This window comes from Carcharhinus amblyrhynchos, chromosome 12, assembly GCF_965287045.1.
Source record: "Carcharhinus amblyrhynchos chromosome 12, sCarAmb.v2.hapA, whole genome shotgun sequence".
NCBI lineage: Eukaryota > Metazoa > Chordata > Chondrichthyes > Carcharhiniformes > Carcharhinidae > Carcharhinus > Carcharhinus amblyrhynchos.
In genome coordinates, this window is record NC_137335.1 from 42,575,489 (window position 1) to 42,602,674 (window position 27,186).

Genomic DNA, 27,186 nt, shown 5'->3' on the forward strand with positions numbered 1-27,186 from the left:
CACATTTAGAATACCACATCCAGTTCTGGTCGCCACACTACCAGAAAGACGTGGAGGCTTGACAGAGTGCAGAAAAGGTTTGCCAGGATGTTGTCTGGTATGGAGAGTCTTAGCTATGAGGTGAGATTGAGTAAATTGGGTTGTTCTCTCTGGAAAGATGGAGGTTGAGGGGCGACCTAACAGAAGTTTATAAAATTATAAAGGGCATAGACAGGGTGACCAGTTGGAAGCTTTATCCCCAGGTCAGAAATCACAAACAAGAGGTCACAAGTTCAAGCTAAGGGGGGCAAGGTTCAATACAGATATGCGGGGGATGTATTTTACACAGAGGGTGGTGTGGGCCTGGAATGCACTACCAAGCAAGGTGGTGAGGCAGACACGCTAGGATCATTTAAGACTTATCTAGATAGCGACATGAGCAGACTGGGAATAGAGGGATACAAATGGATGGTCTAGTCAGGAAGACATGATCAGTGCAGGTTTAGAGGCCGAAGGGCCTGTTCCAGTGCTGTATTGTTCTTTGGTAACTAACTTATTGTGTTCAAATTTGGCATTCAATTAATAACATTTTTCATAGTTGAGAAAGCAAAATATTCTCTTTCCTGGGTTATTTTCCAACATTCTCATTGTCACAAACCAAAGTAAAAGTCATACAAATATGCCACAGTGTTTTTGGTACAATTACATCACTGTTATCTTTAAATGTATTAAACTGTACTAAAGTTTATCATTTTGCTGCACATAATATAAAAAAGATGCAAGACTAATTCAGCAACTTTCTTTCAGCAGAACAAAGCAATCAACATATTAGACAGTACGGTGGCACAGTGATTAGCACTGCTGCCTCTCAATGCAGGGAGGTGTGATCGATTCTGGCCTTGGGGGGATTGTGTGGTGTTTGCACATTCTTCCACTGTCTGTGTAGGTTTCCGCCAGATGCTCTGGTTTCTTCCCACAGTAAGAAGTCTGACAACATCAGGTTTAAGTCCAACCGATTTATTTGATAGTAAACTCACAAGCTTCCGAGGTTTACCTCTTCATCAGGTGAAAGAAGAGTTCTGGCCTCAGACAGAGCAAATAAAGCAGAGACAGTTTACAGATTACTGATTAGAATGCGAATTTTTACAAGTGAACCCAAGATCCCTGTTGAGACTGTCCTCACGTGTGCAGAACTTGGCTATCAGTTGCACTATCTGTAACCCCTATGGCTTGCCTGGGTTTGCAAAACCTCAATTACTGTACTGGCTGGAGACAATACACATCTCTTTAAACTGTGATCAGTGCTCCTTCCACTCACATTGTTGGCCACTTTAAGACTTGAACAGCAGGTTAGATGTAAAGATTCACATTCTAATCAGTAATCTGTAAACTGTCTGTGCTTTATATGCTCTGTCTGAGGCCAGAACTCTTCATTCACCTGACGAAGAGGTAAACCTCGAAAGCTTGTGAGTTTACTATCAAAAAAATCAGTTGGACTTAAACCTGGTGTTGTCAGACTTCTTACTGTGTTTACCCCAGTCCAACGCCAGCATCTCCACATCATGACTACTATTCTTCCAACAGTCCAAAGATGTGCAGGGTAGGTGGATTGGCCTGCTAAATTACCCCTTAATGTCCAAAGATGAGTAGGTTAATTGAATTTGCCATGGTAGATGCGCAGGGTTACAGGGATAGGGCATAGGGCAAAGGAGAGGACCTGGATGGGATGCTCTTTTGGAGAATCAGTGCAGAGTCAATGAGTTGAATGGCACTGTAAGGATGCTTTGGGATTATAGGCCAAATTGGCCTCAGGGAAGTCAGGATACCTGTCAAAACTCACAAATGTCAGTCAAATAAAATGGGAATTTATATTTTTGCTTTGGATTTTTTTTTCCCCCCGAAGCACAGGGCACATTTCTGAAAGCAAACCGTCTCCCCATCTGACAATCCAGATGCTAAATGGAGTAAAATTCTAAGTACTGTTTCTGTAGGGATTGTGTGCTCCAGATCTAGCAACTGCCTTAATTGCACCAAATAGGCATAATAGAGTTTCATCAGACACATATTCTCTTTCAACCATATCATTACAATGTTAATCAACACAATGGAGTACTGAGAAGTTGGGCAAGATAGCAAGAGTTATTCAAGGAGGCATCCTCAGCCTGGCTATTTTCAGCTGTTTCATCTGCTTTAAGAATAGGAGGAAAAGTGTATGCTGTTGATTCTAGTGTCTGGTCCCTTTCACAAATCCTCTGATAAAGTCCACACTGGCCTAAGGTAGAAAGTGAATATCAAGTTTGGGCTAATAACTGGCATTCATAACATGCATATGCCAATTAATTGACTACCTTCAACAAGATTCATTTATCACCTCAGCTTTCAGAAGGCCCCATCTTCCCCAGGTGCTCCCAACAAATTAGTTTGACGGTCAACATTTTATCAGGAATTCAGCTGGTCCAGCCCACCACGTTACAAGAATATGGCAGATCCTATACTTTGCAACATATGCTTCATCTCCTGAGACATATAGCCAGGGTTGAGGTAGGCATGTGAGACCAAGTACTTGCAATTTGTCTGGATGGTCAAGCCACAATACTCATGAAACTCCACATCATCCAGGACAGAGGAAGTTGATTAATCATTGTCCAGTTCCTTATTTTGATATATGCTTCATTACTCATGCATTGCAGCAATTCACCATGGCTTCTCCAATGACATGTCTTGGATTCTGAACACCAGCACCAAAAGGATAACATTAGCAATTATCACCAGGTTGCCCTCCAAGTCACACATCAACTTAAGTTGCTCATATGTCATCAATTCTGATAGGAAAACATGATCTTTTTGGGAGCAGCTTCATCGGACAGACCATAATAGTTAAAGAAGATAGTCCCATCACCACCTTCTGTGTGACTGCAGGAGCACTAAGTGAGACGTTCCCATCATTCCACAATCCAGGAATACATTAAAGTATGAATTTATGTTTTAAAAATTAAAACCTTACAAACCAACAATATTAAAACTTCACAATTATCAAATGTAGAAGTTGAAAGTCCTAGTGATGAATTTAGGCCATTACAGGCTGAGGGGTAGATACGAATAAAAAAGTTACCCCTGTGATACTAATGCAATGGGTTGTATAATGCACAAATAGCTAGGATTGGAAAACAAATGCTCAAACACAACCTCAAGTGCTATGAACCGATTGTGTGTTGTGTTATTAATGTACAATATAATCACGTATTTACTGAACGGATGTAGGAACACCCAGCATGACAATCTTGATATGATCAACGGCAATGTGATTAAGAGTCCAAGATGTATAGAAGTATATAATGTATGTATATGTATGAATATAAAAGTAGGGAGGTCTTGCTGCAACTGTACAGGGTACTGGTGAGGCTGCAGCTGGAGTAGTGTGTGCAGTTTTGGTCGCCGCACTTGCGGAAGGATATTTTGGCCTCAGAGGGAGTGCAGAGGAGGTTCACTAGGCTGATACCGGAGATGAGGGGGTTGGACTATGAAGAGAGACTAAATAGACTGGGTCTGTACTTGTTGGAGTTTAGAAGGATGAGGGGGGATCTTATAGAGACGTATAAGATAATGAAGGGGATGGATAGGGTAGAGGTAGAGAGATTCTTCCCGCTTAGAAAGGATAGCAGCACCAGAAGCACACCCTCAAGGTGGGAGTGCAGTTTAGATCAGAGTTGAGGAGGAACTTCTTCACTCAAAGGGTGGTGAATCTCTGGAATTCTCTGCCCGTTGAAGTGGCGGAGGCTACCTCGCTAAATATATTTAAGTCACGGGTAGATAGGTTTTTGATAGACAGGGGAATAAAGGGTTATGGGGAGAGAGCGGGAAAGTGGAACTGATCCACTTCAGATCAGCCATGATCTTATTGAATGGCGGGGCAGGCTCGAAGGGCTAGATGGCCTACTCCTGCTCCTATTTCTTATGTTCTTATGTAGGAATACCAACTCACTGAAAAGCAGGCACTCACCATGTTGAATAATTTATTCCATAGGAAAGACACGATACAAAAATACGGAGAAAGAAGAATATAACTTTTAAAATATCACGTCATCAGTGGCAATGTGGCTATACCTAGAGAGATAAAGCTGCTTTACAAAATGTTGAACCATAACTCAAGTTGAGAGAAACTTCACTGTCATCATCTTGTTCTGGACTCCAACTGTGGCATGATCATCAGCAATGTGCATCACATTTGTTAGACGATATCCTAAAATCTATGTGAAATACAAAAGGTTTTACTGGGAAGATATTTGAAAAGGCAAAAAAAAAACTTAGCTTGTAATTTGATATTTTCACTTACCAATAGTAGCAATTAAAGCAGTGGTTTGCAGGTATCGCTGTCTTTATGCTCAAGCAGGAACTATGATTTGCTGCCACTAGGATGGTTTCTAAAGAGCAATAAATGCAAAATATATTTTAGCCAGTTTTGTAATTACAGATGCTACAAACGTACCGCAGAGATAAATCTTGAACATTACGGACTTAAAATTACTGAAAAGGAACTATCAACATAACTCCTTCATTTCAACATCAAGAGTGCATAGCATTATCCAAAGTACTAAGCAGCAAGGTCAGGCTAAATACCAGAAGTTAGCCTCACCAAATATTGCAATCATTAAGTTCAGCTTACTTATCCAAATGAAAAGCAAGATGCTCAACTACAATAAACCGAGAATGCTCATTTTGTTATTACAGATCTACCAATCTCTACCAGAAAACATTCTAAGTTAATGAATGTGAACATCCAACAGGAAATCTATTTCAATTATTTAAGCCACAATAATGACTTCACTGTGAACTAATTCATTTTCAGGTAGTTAAGATAAAAGCAATAAGAATCACCATCACCTTGACTGCATTTTAAAAAATTGGAATAACTCAGACTGAACACAGAACAGAAATCTGGATCTGTTCCTCAAACTGGTGCAATGTACTGATGTTGAACTTGGTGTGCAGATGCACAGAAACAAAATGTAATCTTACACTTTTGGGCTTGGCAGATGTCGCCAGCTGGTGTATGAAAAGGACGAATGGCAAAGAAGTTTAGTTAGCAATTATTTTCACTTCTAAGCAACATTCCCTCAAATATTTTGTTGCGTGCATTTTAAGACTACTACACAACTGCACTTACAGACACGTGAAGCGTCTGTCAAAGGTTTTAATGACATCAGTAGAGCATGGGCAGGCACTTGCATCATTCCGTTCAAATAAACTCCAAATTGTAATGGCACTAAGGGGCAGCATGGTGGCACTGTGGTTAGCACTGCTGCCTCAGTGCCGGGGACCCTGTTTCAATTCCGGTCTTGGGAGGAGTTTGCACTTTCTCCCTGTGTCTGCGAGGGTTTCCGCCCACACTCCAACTATGTGTGGGTTAGATTGATTGGCTATGCCCTATTGTCCCTTACTATCAGGGAGATTACCAGAGTAAATACCTAGGATTATGGGAATAGGGCATGGATGGGATTGTTGTCAGTGCAGGCTTGATGGGCTGAATACCTTCCTTCTGCACTGTAGGGATTCTATGATTCATTGGCTATTAGCACTGGAGGTACACGTACATTCATTGTAACACTAGAAAAAAATGAGTCCATTATGGTCAAGCATTTGAAAATTTCTAAAATTAAACAGAAGTTACATTTCAATTGAAATGATAGAATTCAGAATGCTATGGTTAAAATTGCATTGAATACCACTAATCATCTTATAAATACAAATTCAAGGAAGCATAAACAGAGAAAAGAGAGTAATTTTTAGTGTTTGTCTAAATGTATTGTCAATTTAGAATCCCTCCCCAATCTCAGGCACTCCAACTAAAAATAATTCAGCTACACTTTAAGTAACAAAGCAAACTAATTCATTGTTCTGGGAGAATGAGATAATGACACAAACATGGTTGCTATGGAAGTCATTAAAAAGAACATTGTACAATAATGTATTTCCCAACAGAGACTAATAAAAGTCCTTCTGCATTGGCTGTAGCTCATTTGGTAGCATAATTTCCTTCGAATCACAAGGTTCTAGGCTCAAGTCCGAGGCCTTGAGTCCAACAATCAAAGCTGACACTCCCAGTGTTGCACTGAGAGCAGTGCACTGTCAGAGGTGTTGTCTTCCTGATGGGATGTTAAACTGAGACTCCATCTGCCAGCTTGAGTGGATAGAAAATATCCCATGGCATTATCTTGAACGAAAGCAGAGGAACTATCCCGGTGTCCTGGCCAAATTTATCCCTCAATAAACATCACAAAAAAGGTCATCTGGTCATTAGCAGATTTGTGTTTCTGGGAGTTCACCGAGCAGAAATTAGCTGCCACAATTAGCCACATTACAACAATGAAGACACTTCACAAACTATTTCACTGACTGTAATGCATTGAGACATCAGCTAGTTCTGAAAAATACTATATAAATGCAAGTTCTTTCATTAAATTCTAAAACATTCAGTAGGGTGAAATATTCTGTACTGTCCTACTGGGCAGTACAACATGCTTGACAATTCAACTTTTCTGCTTTGAAGCAGTTGGGGTAAAACTGAATTCAGAAGCAATTTGTCTATTCTACATCCACACACATTTCCCCCTTCACCACCTCCACAGTGAGTATTAATGAAGATTTGTTTGAAAGGATTTGCTGCATTCACGGAAGCATACGTATTTGATGTATAAAAGCAAGATTAAACTGACAAGCATCAACTCAGATTAATAGAACTCATTTTAGCAAATACATACTTGCAAAACCAAATTGGTTTCACATACATTTAGCACCATTCTAACACCTGCTAAAATAGTGGACAAAGTTCTCGCATGAACTTATTACAAATTATTACACTATAAATCATAATAAAAAGTGCTTTCAAACTTTTATAGAACAGATCAAGCCAACTCATAAGAATTCCATGAATTAAGTTAAGAGACGAATCTTCATTTTATAAATACAACTTCTGCCATCAATGTGAAATAAAACAGTAAGACAGGATGTAACAGTCTGTAGCCTGAAAATCCTAACTATCTGCCAATAAAAGGGGGCTTAAAACTACAACTGCAAGAAAATATTCTGGAACAGCCTCCAATCTATAATGCATTCTCAGTTGCCTAAAATTCTGCCATTCTAACCACCCCTCAAGTGTTATCATACTGCCTGCTTGACATTCAATTCTGAATAAGCTGAAATCTTCTCCAATAACTGAAACTATTGTTCTTTGGTCATAACCATAAAATCTGTTCCCAAGCTATCAATTTCATCCATTTCCCTGATTATCTCAGGCTGAACCAGACTGTTTCCAATTTTGGCATTTAACTTGAGCAGACCATCCTTTGCATTTAGGGGAGACTATTGCCGAGTGATATTATCGCTAGACTATTAAACCAGAAACTCAGTTAATGTTCTGGGGTCTCGTGGCAAAGGGTTAAATCTCATGGGATCAAAGATGAACAAGCTAGATGGTACAGAACTGGCTTGGCCATAGAAGACAGAGGAGAACAGTGGAGGGGTCTTTTTCTGATTGGGGGTCTGTGACTAGTGGTGTGCCGCAGGGCTTTGTACTGGAACGTCTGCTGTTTGTGATATATAAAAAATGATTTGGAAGAAGATGTAGCCGGTCTGATTATGAAGTTTGCAGATGACACAAAAGATTGCTGGAGTCGCGGATAGTGATGAACATTGTCAGACATTACAGCAGGATATAGATAGGCTGGAAAATTGGGCAGAGAAATGGCAGAAGAACTTTAGAACATAGAACATTACAGCGCAGTACAGGCCCTTTGACCCTTGATGTTGTGCCGACCAGTGGAACAAATCTAATGACCCTCTAACCTAAACTATTCCAATGTTATCCATACGCCTATCCACTGACCATTTGAACGCCCTTAAAGTTGGCAAGTCCACAACTGCTGCAGGCAGGGCATTCCTCGCCCTTACTACCCTCTCAGTAAAGAACCTACTCTGACATCCGTCCTATAACTACCACCCCTTAATTTAAAGCTATGTCCCCTCGTGTTAGCCATCACCATCCGAGGAAAAAGGCTCTCACTGTCCACCCTATCTAACCCTCTGATCATCTCATATGCCTCAATTAAGTCACCTCTTAACCTTCTTCTCTCTAATGAAAATAACTTCAAGTCCCTCAGCCTTTCGTCATAAGACCTTCCCACCATATGCTGGTAACATGCTGGTAAACCTCCTCTGCACCCTTTCCAATGCCTCCACATCTTTCTTGTATTGCGTACAGTTCTGGTCGACGCATTATTCCAAGTGCGGCCACACCAGAATTTTTGTACAGTTGCAACATGGCCTCACGGCTCCAAAATTCAATCCCTCTACCAATAAAAGCTAACACACCGTATGCCTTCTTAACCTTATCAACCTGGGTGCCAACTTTCAGGGAACGATGCACATGTACACCAAGATCTCTCTGCTCGTCAACACTACTAAGAGTCCTTCCATTAGCCCTATATTCTGTACTCCTGTTACTCTTACCAAAGTGTATCACCTCATACTTTTCCGTATTAAACTCCATTTGCCACCTCTCTGCCCAGCTCTGCAGCTTATCTATGTCCCTCTGCAAACTGTAACATACATCCTCACTGTCTACAATTCCTCCGACTTTGGTGTCATCAGCAAATGTACTAACCCATCCTTCTACACCCTCATCTAGGTCATTTATAAAACTGACAAACAGCAGTGGCCCCAAAACAGATCCTTGAGGTACACCACTTGTAACTGAACTCCAGGTTGAATATTTCCCATCAACCACCACCCTCTGTCTTCTATCAGCTAGCCAATTCCTGATCCAAACTGCTAAATCACCCTCAATCCCATGCATCTGCATTTTCTGCAGTAGCCCACCATGGGGAACCTTATCAAACGCTTTACTAAAATCCATATACACCACGTCAACTGCCTTACCCTTATCCACCTCTTTGGTCACCTTTTCAAAAAACTCGATAAGGTTGGTGAGGCACGACCTACCCTTCACAAAACCGTGTTGACTATCCCCAATCAATTTATTTCTCTCTAGATGATTATAAATCCTATCCCTTATAATTCTTTCCAAAACTTTGCCCACAATAGAAGTAAGGCTCACCGGTCTATAATTCCCAGGACGGTCTCTACTCCCCTTCTTGAACAAGGGGACAACATTTGCTATCCTCCAGTCTTCCGGCACTATACCTGTAGCCAATGACGACATGAAGATCAAAGCCAAAGGCTCTGCAATCTCCTCCCTAGCCTCCCAGAGAATCCTAGGGTAAATCCCATCCGACCTAGGGGACTTTTCTATTTTCATACTCTCAAGAATTGCTAACACCTCCTCCTTAAGCGCCTCAATCCCGTCTAGTCTACAACTCTGTATTGCAGTATTCTCCTCGACACTACACTGACTTTTTCCTGTGTGAATACCGACGAAAAATACTCATTCAGTGCCTCTGCTATCTCTTCAGGCTCCATGCACAACTTCCCACTACTGTCTCTGACTGGCCCTAATCTTGCCCTAACCGATCTTTTATTCTTGACATACCTATAGGGTTCTCCTTGATCCTATCCGCCAAAGTCTTCTCATGTCCTCTTCCAGCTCTTTTTAACTCTCTCTTTAGCTCCTTCCTGGCTAATTTATAACTCTTCAGTGCCCTAACTGAGCCTTCCTGTCTCATCTTTACATAAGCCTCCTTCTTCCTCTTCACCAGAGATTCAACTTCCTTAGTACACCACAGTTCCGTTGCTCAACCACTTTCTCCCTGCCTGACAGGTACATATTTATCAAGGATTCGCAGTAGCTACTCCTTGAATAAGGTCCACATTTCAGTTGTTCCCAGCCCCTGCAGTTTCCTACTCCAACCTATGTGTCCTAAATCTTGCCTAATAGCCTCATAATTACCTTTCCCCCAGCTATAACTTCTGTCCTTTGGTATTTGCCTATCCCTTTCCATCACTAAGGTAAACGTAACCGAATTGTGGTCACTATCACCAAAGTGCTCACCTATCCCCAAGTCTACCACCTGGTCTGGTTTATTACCCAGTACCAAATCCAACGTAGCCTCACCTTTTGTTGGCCTATCTACATACTGTGTCATGAAACCTTCCTGCATACATTGGACAAAAACTGATCCCTCCAACGTGCTTGAACTATAGCTTTTCCAATCAATATTTGTAAAGTTAAAGTCCCCCATAACAACTACCCTGTTACTTTCGCTCCTAACCAGATAAATGCAAAGTGATGCATTTTGGTAGATCTAATGCAGGAGGGAACTACACAATAAATGGCAGAACCATCAGGAGTATAGACACAGAGGGATCTGGGTGTGCAAGTCCACAGATCCTTAAAGGTGGAAAAGGTGGTGAAGAAGGCATATGGAATACTTGCCTTCATTGAACAGAACAGAGTATAAAAGTTGGCATACGATGTTGCCGTTATATAGAACATTGGTTAAGCCACATTTGGAATACTACATCCAGTTCTAGTTGCCACACTACCAGAAGGACGTGGAGGCTTTGGAGAGAGTGCAGAAAAGGTTTACCAGGATGTTGCCTGGTATGGAGGGTATTAGCTATGAGGTGAGATTGAGTAAACTAGGGTTGTTCTTCCTGGAAAGATGGAGGTTGAGGGGCAACCTAATAGAAGTTTATAAAATTATGAAAGGCATAGATAGGGTGAACAGCTGGAAGCCTTTTCCCAGGTCAGAAATGACAAACACGAGGGGTCACAAATTCAAGCTAAGGGGGGGGGCAAGGTTCAATATAGATATGCAGGGAACTTTTTTTTTATACAAAAGGTGGTGGGGGCCTGGAACGCACTACCAAGCAAGGTGGTTGAGGCAGACACGATAGGATCATTTAAGACTTATCCAGATAGACTGGGAATAGAGGGATACAAATGGATGATTTAGTTAGGAACACATGATTGATGCAGGCTTGGAGGGCTGAAGGGCCTGTTCCTGCACTGTATTGTTCTTTGTTCATATCCCACCATGGCAGATGGTGGAATTTGAATTCAATAAAAAAATCTGGAATTAAGAATATGATCATGAAACCATTGACGATTACTAGAAAAATCTATCCAGTTCACTAATGCCCCTCAAGGAAGGAAATCTGCCGTCCTTACCCGGTTTGGTCCACATGCAACTCCAGGGCCACAGCAGTGTGATTCACTGAACTGCCCTCGGACAACTAGGGTCGTCCAACAAATGTTGGTTAAACAGCGACGCGCCACATCCCGTGAACTACTTTTATAAAAGGCTGTCTATTTCCACCTCTAATATCATGTGCTGCCCAGGACCCTCTGTAGATGTCTCCATGAACCTGAGCTCAGGATCAGAGAATTGACTAAATATGCTTGATTCAATATGCATTACTTACTGAGATACTTACCCTAGAACTGCTAAACTGTTTAATCTCTACTGTGCTCAACTCATTAGCACCCCTGTACATAGCCCTCACAATACTCAACTATACCCCTGATCCACTACCCACTTAAATATCCAACCCCTGACCCGATCACCCCACTTATTTGCCCACTTACCCATCCATCCAATCATTCACTGAAAATCTTTGAGATAGTCCAATATTTTACAACTTTAGCTGCTGTTTTCAGATAAAAGGGGGCCTGTTCTCTGCACACTTCACTGGCACTCTCAGTGGAGAGCTGCTCTAAAACTTCACTAATGCAGCCAGGAGTCCTGATGCAAAAAGGCAAGAATGCACTGATCTTCACATTAAATTTGTCTCAAACTTCTGTGTCCTTATAGAAACAGGAGCTGACTAAGTCTGCGCCTGTTCTGCTATTTCATGAAATTGTGGTCGATCTGCAACTCAACGCCAAAGCCCTTAAAGCTTTTGGAGAGTACAAATCTATCAAATCTCAGATTTAAAATTAACAACTGATCGAGCATTAATCGCCATTTGCAGAAGAGGGTTCCAAACTTTCCCCAAGACATGCCTTTTGTGGGCTGGTGAGGACACACCTAATTAGTTTCCATCTCACATGCGCAAAGTTGAAGATTTTAACCAGGTACATGGTTCTTCCTATCTATTTTGCATCTTTCCCATTTGCCAAGATCCCAATCTACACAAAATCACACTCACCCATTAGCCTCATCAGTCCAGCAATGGCTTGCTCATGTTAAGATACCTCCACTGTCTCACTGCTACCCATCTCTAACTACATCCAGCCCAACAACGCTCTGTGAATTTGTTGTTCCATCAAATCTGCTCTTTCACGTGGATATGCATATGAACATAAGAAATAGGAGTAGATCTTTTAGTCCCTTGATCCTTCACTACCATTTGATAAGATGACGGTTGGTCAAATTGTGGCCTCAACTCTTATTTTCCTGCCTACACCTTATAATATCAGACTCTGTTAGTCAAGAATCTACCTCAGTGTTACAACATTTTTAATGATATGCCCTCCACCACTCTCAGGGAAAGAGTTTCAAAGACTCTCGACCCTTTAAGAGAAAGAAATATCATTCCCAATTTAAACTGGCAATGTCTTATTTTAAATTGTGTATCCAGTTCAACATCTATCTTGTCATGTCCCCTCAGAATCGTATACCTTCATTTTCACTTTTCAATCTTCTAATCTTTCCACGTAAGGCAACCCCCTCATTCCAGGTATCAGTCAAGTCGACCTTCTTTGAACTACTTCTAATGTAATTACGTCCTTTCTTAAATAAGACGACCAAAACTATACACAATATTCTAGATGTTGTCTCACCAATACCCTACACAACTGTAGCAACATTTGTATTCCAACATTTCATTTGCTTTTCTAATAAGTTGCTGTACGTGTGGACTAGCAATTTGTGATTCATACATCAGGACATCAAGATCCCTCTGCACCTGAAAATTCTGCAATCTCCACTCTTAACCATCCCTTTGCGCCACCTCTGGCAGCTGTAGATTGATCTGACTATGCCCCATGCTCTGGAATTTCCTTGCTAAACTTCTTCACTTCAAATTGTTCCCTTTAATATGTTCTTTAAATCCAACCTGTGACTAAACTCCAATGTGCTAAATTTGATGGAACAGTATAAAATTGGTCATGTTTTTATCAGCTTTAATTTTCAATTTGGTTCAACTTGAAGTTTAAAGTTTGATTATTAGTCTCATAAGTAGGCTTATATTAACTCTGCAATGAAGTTACTCCAAAAATCCCCTAGTTGCCACACTCCGGCGCCTGTCTGGGTACACCGAGGGAGAATTTAGAATGGCTAATGCATTTAACCGACATGTCTTTCAGACTGTGGGAGGAAACCGGAGCACCCAGAGCAAATCCACAAAGGAGAATGTGCAGACTCCACACAACAGTGTTCCAAGGCAGGAATCAAACCCGGGTCCCTGGCGTTGTGAGGCAGCAGGTGTTAACCAGTTGTGTGTGCTCACTTGACTCAGAAGGTTGTAGGTTCAAACCCAAACCAAATTTGTGTACATAATTCAGGTCAGGGAGCAGTATAGAGTATATTACTCTGCAGAATGGAGAAAGTGTTGCAAATTTTCATATACATCTATTCCATATGAAAGATCCAAACGAAATGGATAAATATCTGTTTCCAGGCCAGCAATTTCTCTTAACCAACACCTTCCAAAACAGATTATCTTGTCATAATATCCCTAACATTGGTTGAATCTTGCTTGCAGATTGGTCTGAGTTTTAAAATTAATGCCAAATCAAATCAGCTACTTGAAAGACATGAGTATAGTATACACAAAATGTTAGCTTTCTCCTTGTAGATTATCCCAAAACAATTAAACAAAATCAAGACTTTTAGAAAATAAAGCATTGATTGATTTAGTAGCATAGCCCCAAAAATCAAGTAGTTACATTTTACAATTGAAAACCCAACTTTCTAAATCGTGCTTAAACCTGGTTGTGCTGCTCATCATCTACAAGAAAAATTAAACACCAGTTAATAAGTAACACCACCTAGTTAGACTAGCTTTTTTGTTTACTCGTGGAATAACATTCAATGCCTGGGTAGATTTGGACTTCATTCAGTTCCAAATCAGAGCTTAATCAAAGTTTGTAATTCAGCCCAACACGGAGGGACAAAAATTGGAGTCACATTTCAGTCATCCATGACGTGCATAATTTGCAATTTAGTTGCTCGGTACTTTTAGGCAGTTGAAGAGAAAGGGAAATTTATCCCAAAAATAACCTGTATAGAAAAAGTCAGAAAGAAAAAAAATTCTATTTTATTCAATGTTTACACCTGCTAATTCAGTGTCCTAACAGTGATTTCTGTTTCACACCATTATCATTAGGGCTAGACAAAATTAGACTGTTAATCAAATTTGTGCTTTAGTTTCTAACATGCTAGTTATCGTAAGAGGTTTTACTGAGGAAAACTGCTATGTTGTAGATCCCCTGGGTTTAAGCCTACCTGAACTTAAATTAACTTCTCGTAAAAAGGAATTATTCACTCTAGTTTCAAAAGTTCTTATTTATATATGTTACAAGAGTGCTACACATTTGTGTAATCACATTTGTGAAAACTCTCTGGGTTAGACAATTAACAATAGGTACCAACTAGCAAGCAATAAAAGCTCAAACATGAATCTCAGCTCTGGTCTCAGATGTTCTTTTTATCATGGTGGGGTAAAAAAATTTCAGTAAAAATGTCTGGCCATTATAGGATCAGATACTGGTTAAGTCTTAAAATGGTTTATCGTGTTTTATTTCTGCACGAGAAGTTCATTTTGCTTGTGCTTCGTGATGCAAGCAAATTTCAGACATGGATTGGCATCCCTGGACTTCAGTTTCGCAATAAATGATTTCAATAGACAAACAAAATTTGAGAATTAGGTACATGAAGTCGCAGTGACATTCTGCACCAAGACAACAGAATGGCAATCCAGAAATATTTCCAAAGGCACCAGGAACTCCTCAATTTCAACATGAACAAGAATGTGTTATTTGTGGAACTGAAAGGCCCATCAGACTGCTCATCTGATTTCTAACGATCAATGATTTCTTCAGTCAATGATTATAACGTTTATCTGCAATCAGTTTATGATCAGGTATGGCTCATATAATCGCTGTGCAAAAATTAGAAAGATATTCCATTCTCTGCCACTGTGTTTCTGCACCTTTAGAAGCACACATTCAAACTTTTCCAGAATGGAATTCAAAATAACTGCACTAAATTAAATCAAGAGATTCCCAGCATACTACTTCTGTAGATAATTTCTCCACTGACAACTCTCCAAATAATGCAGGTATCCATGTGGTCCTTAAAGTCAAATTTTCTAGTTGACCATCTGGTTTTGTTTCAGCATGTACTCAGAAAAAACAAATAATTTCTATAAAGACAATGCTGGCATTCATCAGGATTCTCTACCTCCCCACAGCAATTTTTTCAGCAGTATGAGGCAGCACTGGCCAGCAGCGGGATCTTCTGGTCCTGTCGCTGTCAATGGAATTTCCCATTAATTCAACCCCATGCTGCCAGGAAACACACATGGGAGTGCACCTTTAGTGTGACCAGAAGATCCCACCAGTATGAAGATCCAGAAGATAGCACCCAACCTTTTTGAAGTGCAACAATGTTTGAAATCAACTCATTTACACAACGTACGCTTACCTACATTTCACATCCAACTTCAGAAGCCATTTAAATGATTGTTTATCCTGACCTAACAAAGGTAGAACCTTTCACTTACATTCAATAACAATTTTTATGATAAATCAGGTAAGATTCAAGAACTGGTCTCAAAATCAGAACAAAGTAAACTCTCAAAAGGTGAAATAAAAATGTGAGAAACATTTCACAATGTCACTATTTTATTGTAGGTTACAGAGAATTGAAACCATCAACATTCTGCAAATTACTTCATCATTTGCACAAAAACTAATCAAGTACATGAAGTATTCAAGGCACTCAGGTGTACATTTAGCATTTGCCATTTATCACCAGATAGAAAGCCAAAGGAAACAAAATATGAAACGTTCATCCATCATCATTTGTGGAATACATTCCCAACAATCCTAATCTAGCTCATGTACATACCAAAGATCTAATACATAGTTGGAATGCCAAGTAGCAAAGCACAAATGTGGTTATTATATACAGATTTCTACACATTAACAAACTGGCTTTCCAATGTTGACATCACCTGAAATTGCAAAATCAGATCCTTTAGAAAATGTCTGTGCTGCGTATTTAACTCTTTTACGATTTCAATAATTGTTTATTACAAGATCTCATAAAAAGTCCCGACAAACAGAAGTCTCAGTATATTAAATAAAATACTAAAAACAAACTCAAAAAGACGAATCAGAATTGTTTGTTACTCTTGGTTATTTTTGCATGAATGAAAATAACAAAATCACAAGTTTCCAATAAATGGAGAAAAATAACTGCAGAGGACCATCTAGTGGCCCACATATTCAGCAAGTCATTTCCTGTGTGTTTTGGATTAAGCAAATACCCAGGAGCCACAGAGAATGTAAATTATGCTTTCTTTCACAGAAATACACAAAAGTTACAATGTGGAAATAGGCCATTCAGTCCCATTAGCACCAACTTATTTTGACTCCTGTTTCATCAGTCCTTCAGTTTTAAAATTCCCATTCTCATATTCAGATCCCTCCCCTCTATCTGTATAACTTTTTCCAGTCTGAGAACCCTCTAAGGACTCCATTTCCTTTTAGTGTCCAGCGTTTAATCCTCCAGGTCCACCTTTGGCTATGTTTTGTCTGTTTACCTTCATACGAAGCATCTTCAGAAGGTTTATGACACTAAAGATGCTATGGTAGAATATTCTCTTTTTAGTTGCAAAGTGTCACAAAAAGGCATGGAAGCTGCCAGCCCCAAGGGTGGCTTCCTCCATTGTATTGTTAGGGACTTAGTTAAAAAAGTGAAGGGTGGGTCACACGATGTCATGCTGCTGGGACAGGCTCTGATTGAACATGCCCCACCACAAAAGGGCATCCCTACACAAAAAGTTAAAAATAGAACCCTGTCCCCAAGGAATGTACTCAGCTACACACCTGCAGCGAGTTCAGCTTCCCAGGTGCTCGTCATGGAGGACTTTCATGATTCACGTCCTCATGCCAACATGAGTGGCAATCTAAAGGGGGGAGGGACAGGGGAGAAAATAAAAACAAAAATCAGGTGCACAAGCCTGACATTTATATTTAAATGTATTCAAATAGGGGTCCTGAAAGTCAATGTCTGGATTCCCATGATGTCATTGGCTGGGGTTGGGGTCAGAGCAGGCATTCCAGACAGCATAAACCACGTTTTGGAACTTCAACAGGACTTCCTGTCCCCCACCCAAAAATAGGAGCACAAAATCCCACTCCTGCTCCCCCCTCATCTGCACCCAAAAGCCATGAATGCACGTTAATGGTTAGCCTCTACAAGAACAAATACATGAAGATCTCTGTTAAACGGCATATTCCAGGAATAGGTTATACCCGTTAAATCAATGCTGATTAATTCAAATATAAAATGATTTCTATTTTCATCCAATGAGGCGGTGTCGGGATAATCACAAGGGTATCGAGGTCATGTCTCACAAGTGTGGGGACACACAAAGCAAGTGAATGGTATGAGGGGAGATGGTGCTGCAGAGCAGTGCAAGGCTGAGACCAAGCAAGAATTGGCTGCCAGCAGAGAACCAGATAACAAAAATTCTTGTCATTCTAATCACATTTACCCACACTACCCTCATACCCCTTTAACTCCTTCAATCCAATCTTGGATATTGATATAGTTTCTGTCTCAACCATTAACCTTGGAACTGAATTCCACAATTTCTCAATTCTGTCTAAAAAAGATTGTCCTATCTTCTGCTTTTAATCTGCTACATTTAATCTTGTATCCTTAAAGGATCCTGAAATGGCATAACCGTTTGCAAACTATTCTCGTGTAACACTTTGAGGGAAGTAATACACCTCCTAAATTTGCAATATGTTTTTAATTTTTCTTCTAAAATCACTGACCACCGCAACTCTAACTTTTACCCAGGTGGTTATTCTTCACATTCACGGTGAACATGAGTAGGTTAGTTACCTGTGGAGACATCACAGCTGAACCCAAATCAGCCCTCAACCAAACAAAACTACATCCTAGCCAGAACTGAAGTCAACGTCACCTCTCCCTAACAAAGTCAGCTACCAATGATAGGATCTGAATTTGCAACACTATTGCACCTTATTAATGGTGCACCCATGGTACATGCCATTTTTCTAGGGCAGAAATTCTATCAAATAATGGTATGAGTGACTTGTGTTATTACACACACTTCAGCATAAGTTACTGAACTTCTGCATTGTTTGACGGAGACCTTCACTGGAAAAAGTTGAGTGGATAATTATCAGTTCTTCTCCATGAAAGTAAATGGTAAGATTCAATTGTCTTAATTATGTAACTGAATGCCACAGCGGGGAACCTTCTTCATATCGGCTTGTATGTTTAGTACAATCTCCAATTAAATTACACTTAATCTGAAGATTCTATATATGCATACTGTAACTAATGCCTATATTATCAGACCAAAGACACTGGGTCCTAGCTCAATGACCCCAAAATCTTGGAAGTATCATGAAATTAGTTATTCCAATGAAGAACTGATTTTTCCTTTTTGTTATCGATCAGGAAGGTCTGTTGCTCTGCTCAGTGTTGTATCTTGGTACTTGAATGCAGACTAGACATTGGTTCTATTGCTCCTTATCTAGTATTACGCTCACTTAAGCATAGTCCAATTATTTTTACAGCAAATTGTTTTGTGAATTTGTTATAGTAGGAATAGGAAACACAACTTGATTACTTCATTGGTTAAATCATACTTTATTAAAAATATTAACTGCAATAGATTATTCAGTCATGCCTATTGATACAGGAGTAGCTGGATTAGAAGTCAGTTCACCACCTTCTCAGGGATTAGGAATGGGCAATAAATGCTGGCCTGGCCAGAGACGCCGATATCACATGAATATATAGTAAAATGATGAGATATTATAGTGCTGCAATTTTTCTAATTTCTTTCTTTTCCTTGATGCATAGAACTATGCAGAGGTGGTGTCCATTAGACATATTGTGCCACTGCTTTGCTGTAGTTACCGAATTAGTCCCACATACCCGCTCTTTACCCAAAGCTTTGCATATTTTGCACCTTCAAGTACTTATCCAATTCTTTTTGGAAAGCAACTATCAAATCTATATCCATCATTCACTCAGATAGTTCACCACAAATTATAACCCATTGTGTAAAGAAATGTTTCCTCATATCGACTCTGGTTCTTTTGCTGATCACCTTAAAGATATATTTACTGCTACTGGATCCAGTTTCATTTCATTTACTCTATCAAGCCCCTCATTATGAGCACTTCTTACAAATCTCTTCTACTTCTCCGAACTAAGGAGAATGACCCCAATCTCCAATCTCTCCACAAACTGAATCCAAGCCTCTATTCTAGTTACCCTCTTCAGTGCCCTCTAAAATTATGATGCCCAGAATTGGAACACAATGCTCCTTCAGGTCTAATCAATGTAATAGAAAGATTTATTATAACTTCCCTCTTTCGTTACTATTAAAGCCAAAGATCCCATAGGTTAATGAGAAACAGCCTTCTCAACATGTCCTGCATTTTTAAGGATTTGTGTACACATACCCTCGGTGTCCTTTTGCCTACATTTGAATAACATTTTTTGTATTAATCAAAGAGATGGTTAGCTTAATGGTTAATAGAACAAGCAAACAAGGGCAACACAGAAGTACAAGATCATCTAACAATTAATTCAATCCTCTGCAGTCATCATTTTGCTTAAAAACACATCCTGATTTCTTGTAGTTATAGAGTTTAAAGACATTCATGAAGATGCTGTCAATATAGTATATTCCACAATAGGCATCCAATCACTTATCAACATTGCCTTTTCCCAACACAGGGATAGATATAGTCCATTTATTTCTTGCCGCAGTAAATGACTCATTTTCAGTTAATAATAAGTACAATGCAGAACATTTCACAGAAAAACAAATGCACTTTTCCCTGGTAACCGAAATCCATTTCATACTACTACTAAACACTGCTGCATCCCGCAGATCTAAATGGCTCCTTGCCGAACCTCTCATTCTGTTTTTCAATGGATACTTCTCTTGAAACAACAGCTGCTTTATCTTCAGAATGATTGCATAGACATTCTTGAGCTCGACTGTGGTGTTAGATTGGCAACGCCTTTAGGGTCATTTTGGGTTTATAGCTGTTTAGCAGAATTCTACCCAAAAACAAATAAAAACTGTGGCAAGTTTCTGCAACAAATTTAAGGGCTACAAAAAAAATATTTTAGATCATTTTGCAAAACTGCAAGAAATTTCAATTCTGCAAGACTCTCACTCGTCATTCAACTTCCCAATTACAGCTTTATGTCTTATAATTTATCAATTTGCATTTGTAACCATTTTGTAGCACAGAATTTATTGCTGAAAGAAAAAAAACATGGTAGCTAAGTTTCTTTTCATTCATCAGGCCAGACTGTAAGATTATCAGTAGTAAAGAGAATAACAATTTACATTACATTACATGGGGAGAATGAGTGCTGACTGGTCAGCAAGTAAATTTTAATTACTTGAGATATTGCCATGGAAAATGTGCCAGGGAACAGTCAATTCCCAAGTTTTTGTTTAAACCCAAACCAGACAGGCTGACTCTTTGATCAAGGCCTTGCCATGAGGAATGAAGTTGGGAATGGCCTTTCTTCAAGCTTTTGTTTAGTTGAAAAAGCTGCAATGCATGGACATGCTCAACTGGCAGAGAGATTAAGTACAGGTATGACATGGTGAACAGCCTTAGATCATGTTACAAGGCACGAGCCGACACTTAACATTCTGCTTAGACCACACTGAAGCTGCAACATTTAAGAGCACCGACACCAACCCAGTGTGGTGACTGCACAGAAAAAAATTCAATGACACAGGTCAGAATAGTGCTCAAGTATAGAGCTGGTAAGCAGATAGATCCCACATGGTGAGATTGCAACGCATAGCCAATCGGTTCAGTGGGCGGGACTGTGCATCAAGAGAATCAGCAGCAGGTTAGCTAAGTGAGTGACAAGGGGTGGGCCAGATTGATATCGAGAAAGGGAGCATCAAGCAAAAGAACCACAATAAATATCAAGCTAGGCTTTGAGAGTTGCTGAACAATAAATCAATGTCAAAATGTCCATAAAATTCCTCAGTTTGAATTGGATGCAGTTAACCTATGATCTAAATTCAAAATGCTTAAACAGCTGACAGAGCAATGAGTTCCTGATTCTGGTGTGTCTCAACCAGAGAAGTAAGCCATAAAAACTTGCCTAAAAATAAAGGTCTACAGAAGCTGAACACAAACAATGAAGTGATTCCTGCAGGTCAACAATGCTTACAAATCACAGGCACAACCCCACTTGTTGATTCATTTAGAAGGTGTGCATACAGAAGGCCACAAGGAAATGGCCAGCTTTCCAGTAATTCTGCAATGCTGTGGCAGATGAACAAAGGCTGATGCAGCTGCAAACAGCTATGCATTGAATGAAACAGACTAGAAGAATGACCATCCGATTTCCTGTCAGAAACATGGACGCAAGCGACTGACAAACAAGAAAATGGCAATGATGTGCACGATCAGCCGAAGAGCAGTGAACACATTTCACACCTTCAATCTCATGGGAAATCAATACTGTCACACCTGCCAAAGTGTTTGCCAAAATTCAAATTGTCTGCTCCACAAATTGGTAATTATTGACACTGGGCAAGGGTCAACATACTATCTCTGCAAATTTCAAAAAAGACTTTTCCACAGACAGGGAAGGCAACGGCAAAATCAACTATTGCGCAACTTCTGACATACAACAGAGCACTTTTTCTATGTGCAAATCCATAGTGCTGGACTGCAAGTACCATCAATTGTCCTTGAAGTCACAGATGTTCTACACTGTGATCTACAAACATGCTGTGATCTCACTAGTGACCATCCATGGGAATCAGTCAGAATTTACACCAGTCAGATCAAACTTAGAAATTATTATCACCTCAGTTCACAACCTAACATAGAAGCAGTTTCAAGGGAGCCACATCACATTTCCAGGACAATGCAAGTCTGTTTATTAATCTTGTAACATTTTACGCACACAAATGACAGCATCTACAAGAAGAAACAGGTATGAACAATGAGATTGAACTCATCGCCAAGAAGTGCAAGGCATGTCAAAAGCATACGCCAAGTCAGTGCAAAGAATCATTCATTCCACATGAAGTTCCTACCCATCCTTGGTCCAAAATCATATCCGCACACTTTCATGTCAATGCGACTAACATAATTGTCATCACTGATTACTGTACCAAGTATCCAATTATTTGGCAACTGCACACTACATCAAGCGCATGTGTTGAGCACATTAAGTGCTATTTTCATTTTATTCGCTGTGCTGAGAGATCATTACGGATAATGGTTGACAATTTTCAGGATGTGTGGGAGAAGTGGAATATTGATCACATGACTTCTCCCCATTACTCCAGATTTAATGCCTAGCTGAATGAAAGATTCAAAGTGAAATCCCTAATAGATTTTCACAGTAACTTCATTGCAGTGTTAATGTAAGCCTACTTATGATGAATAAAAAAAATGCTCAAGTGTAGACAGATTAAGCAAAATCTACACATTTCAATGTTACATCTTAGATGCAGCTATTCTTTAGCTGGCAGTGCTCATGTTCTACCCAATCTTATCCAATCTACTCTCTCTCCTTATGAAGGAATGGTGCCTTTTTATTATTAAAACACGATAATCAGCACTCTCATACAATACAAATTGTTGTTCCTTTTAGTAATCTTGCAAAGTCCTGACGGATGCAAGACAAAGTTTAGATTGTATGGGTGTGATTTTCCAGCCGCGCTCATCGCAATGCCGGAAAATCCTATCCGAGATCAAAAGACCTTTACATAGTCCATGTCTCACCCACTAAGATTCCCGTGGCTGGTGGAATGGGAAAATTCCGCCCTGTCTCTCTTTTTTCCAGATTTACATTGGAATTTACTCTTGAAGTGGAGCAACTAATTTGTACAATAGATTAAGGTGCCTTCACTTTTGGAATTGGAGTTCCAACCCATCCCAGATTGCCCCTAGTTTTGGAGTGATTAGCACTAAATTGGCAATTCTACTTGAGACGTCAGGTGGTATTTTGTGCAACCTGTAAACTATCACATTAGTACTGTAGAAGCACTTTTCTGAAGTAAGGTGGGAGACAAACTACTACGGTAACATAAAACATCTATACCTAACCTCAAGTGCTTAGTGTTGACATTGGGTGCCTGAAGCTGAAAAAGTGTTCTATTCATCAGCATTAACAACTTTAGCCTTCATAAGCACAAAATTTTGCAAAGGCCATTTTAGTAAAGCCAGCCTCATATTAATTTTGCATTTCCATTTATTGCAAATGACATTGCCACTTCTGGAGCTAGATTACATATTTTAAAACCTGCTAAATAGCATCTACTGCGATTTTGTTCCAAGAACAAGATATTAATTACACTATTAACATGTGAACTAGTTAATTAAGCAATGTAAACCATTTGAATTATACAAACATCCATAAAGCTGGTAGTACCACAGAAATGCATACTAAGACATGCCAAACAAAATTATTTTCTCCATTCAAAGAAATTTATGCTTTTCACAAAAAAATGCAAACTATTAGGATGACAAAAACTTCCAGAACGTTTTACTTACAAGCTTATTGGGTGGTAATTGAATTGTTTTACGTCATAGTCTGAATTTTTGTTTGGGTTTGGAGGAGTGTTCACTTTTTTCTGATTTTCCTCTGCATTCCCAACACCATACCAATTTTCTTTTTAACAGGTTCAGAATGCTTAGTGTGCAAAATACATTTCAGCCATCGCCAAGGTTAGATGCTTCACTTTAAATGCGGTCAAAAATCAGATTTCTTTCCGCACCACATTATAGTCTGGTGGTGTGGGGCTTGGAACCCACTAAAAGCACACCTGGTTGAGGGTTCATGAAGAAAATGGGAAGACTGCTGGGAACTCTGGAGCATTCTGAAAGATTAGTGCAAGCGTTTTCCACTTCAACTATCACAATTAGAGGTAATGTAGATATGTTTTAATGCACTAATTCATAACATGGAACTGCCCTGCAAAAAGTAAGTTGATCCTTACATTAACCAGCCTTCTATATTTGTTCATACACATTACCATGCTTTTCTAAAGGAGAAAACACATAAATGCTGTGAAAAGAGTGGGATTTAAATGGCCCTGGATAATGTAGGGGAAAAAAGTGGTTTTGACACTTGAAAAAATTCTAACCAACAGCTCCTTCACTTATCAATGAGTCGTCTATTCCTTGATCAGCTGCGGCTATTATGAGTACTTGGTTGAGTTTCAAATGCTAAAGAATTTCAGCACAATATATACTCGATTCATCTAAGAATGAATGATAGTTTCAAGAAGTTTTAATAACTGATTGCCTCTTGGATGTGGTTTCTGGTTTATAACTATGATTACAACCATTATTTTTTCCACTTTACGAATGTATTTTTTCCCTCAATAATATGGGGGTATTCATTAGCTGGTCAGATGTTCATTTGCACCCAGAAATTTGAAGTATTTTTCCACTGATACTGCATAAAATACTGCAGACTGTACATAGGGCTTGCAGGGTGGACGACTATGATGCACAACAGGACCGAAAAGCTGACCCAGACATTTTAGTCTGGCAGTGCTATCAATCCTAATCACATGCACATTCTCCATTTCAGACTCTAAAACCTCCACGACTTTACATCCATCAGAGAGCCTTTTTTTTTCATACTTTGGTTTTGAAAAAATTAGCCAGCTTCCACAAAATATAAACACTTGGCTTATTTTTCAAAACCTTGCTCCTCATTTGTGCTCATTGTTGGGAGCACAACACATGCATTAAAAAAACACATCACAGCACTCTGAAGTACATAAGATGTTGAATTTGAAGTTTAATGCTTAATCCTGTAAAATAAGAAATCATGCATAAAAGTCCAAAGCCAAAATTTTGAGCCGGCCTCCCAAACTTCCCTAATGATTATCCTAGTTTATTCACCTGACCTATGATTTTTTGTTTGCACACCAGGGTCAGCTTTGCAGTACAGTTTGCCAGCTGTGAATCATTGTAGGTGATGTGCAGGTGCAGAGGTGGGCTGGTTAGAAGACCTACTTTGGTTCTCAAACAGCCTCCCTGACCCCTAAACATCATCCCTTACTCCTCCATGCAGTCCAGACCTCAGATTGTCCATGCCACATCGCTGTCCTCATGATTATCCCATGTCCTGCCAGATCATGCTAACTCTGCCCCACGTGGTACCCATGCAACGCTAAGCCACTTCTACGCCCCTCATGTATCTTCCACAAATCATCCACCCTTCATAAAAAGGACAAAACTTCTATAGCTATTCTTTTTATTAATAAAGTGCAAAGAATGTCTTTTGTGCAAGAAAGATAGATTATACTGAGGGCAAAAAGTCTAAACAACTTGTTAGAAACCAGATCAGAAACTCCAGAGCACATTATTAAAGTTAACCTAGACGTCAACATTTTTTGATTTTGGCATTAACGCAAGCATAGATGTTTTGTTCCAGGTGTGATTCTATTGATCCACTAGGTAGTTTTTTTAAATTAAAAAAAAAAACTTTATTCAACAACACAGTTAAAGTATTTTAATTTGTAAAAGTTACGCTAATTCTTTTTGATATATGACAAGGTATAATTCTGAACAGCTATCTACTATACAACTCCAATTTAAGCAACATCCCCATAGACAAATTCCTCTTCAGAATTAGTTAGCACAAAATCAGATATGCTCACATGGACGCTTGATTTCCAGCCTTTTAACTCCCAAAGAGCAGTCTCCACAGAAAGATCTAGTTTCTAACAGCAAAGCTTCAGAGAAAGTGATCTATTTTCTGGCAGATCTTAGTCTCAAATCTGGAGAGTGAAATAGCTACTATTTTCTACAGTTTCCAAGTAGCAACTGAGCTAGTTTTCTTGCTGTGAGCCTCCCTGTCACATGACTTTTCCTGTCAATAAACCAAATCAAGCTTGACTCAAAAAACCCAGGAGAAAACACTAAAACACCACTAAATTAGCCCAGATTACAATGAATTCCAGCAATTAAGGTCAATTCTACAGCATTGACATGTACGCTGCCAATAACAGACAAAGCAGCATCAATTAATAAAACTGACTGCTGAAATTCTGCACAAGAAACATGACACAAATACATTACCTAAAAGGCACAAATGTTATCACAAACTTGTTTTTGATTGTCAGCACCTATAAACTATTTAAAAAAAAATTAAGAGTTTGTATTGTTCAAAAGGATTTGTGGTTTGAAAATAGAAAGCTTTTGTAATTTAAAAGCCATTTTAGATATTTTAAGGTTTACAACAGTCTAAAAATTCTATACATAAACATGCATATTGCTGAGTCCTTTTATGCACTGGATTTTGAATTTCACTTATTTTCAGAAATATTTTGAATTTCTGAAGCCTCATTAAATAATTGTATATCATTGTTTGAATTTTGCTGTGTTACCAAAAGAAAACTAGTTTGAAATGGATAAAACAAGAACAAGCTTGCTCCAAATCCTTTCCTTCCATACAAGCTGGTTGCAGAATTCCCAGGAGTGAATAATGCTATTAGTTTCTGCAGTCTCAATACATGCATATCCCTGGTATGTACACTAGGTACATCCAAGTAACGATTCATTTTATGGAAAATATTCAGCTTTTAGTTGCATTCCAGTTAGTGAGAACATTATATAAACAAGTAATATGTAATTAACTATAGTAAGCACTCAATACAAATATAAATTTCAATTGGCAGAAACATTTTCAGAAACTCATATGCAATTGTTCCTAAAAATGTTACAGGATCAAAAATTGCAGAGCATGATAACAAGTGAAAATAATTTAGTAAAGCTGAGGACATTTATTATAAGGGAAAAACGTCTCTCTTTTCCCCCTCAGTGAACTCCAAGCAACAGTTAACAAATTTATCTGTCCTATTTCCCTTTCTAATGTTTAAGTACCAGGATTACATGGTGATCTATTCTAGGGTTTCTACCAGGTAATTTAGACCAATCTAGGATAAGTGGTATTTCTAAGTTCATACGTGAAAGGAGTAGGCCTCCGACTGATACCGTTTCAATAC

The 27,186-nt window shown here is 39.2% G+C and overlaps 1 protein-coding gene across 1 annotated transcript in view; it reads right to left on the minus strand.

The window, feature by feature from the left end:
- sptbn1 (spectrin, beta, non-erythrocytic 1) overlaps window positions 1-27,186 on the minus strand; it is a 260,511-nt gene that overhangs the window by 201,356 nt on the left and 31,969 nt on the right. Inside the window, exon 2 of the mRNA XM_080200448.1 lies at window positions 4,313-4,400. The gene's annotated coding sequence lies outside the window, so the exon portion shown is untranslated. The remainder of the gene's footprint in view (window positions 1-4,312; window positions 4,401-27,186) is intronic.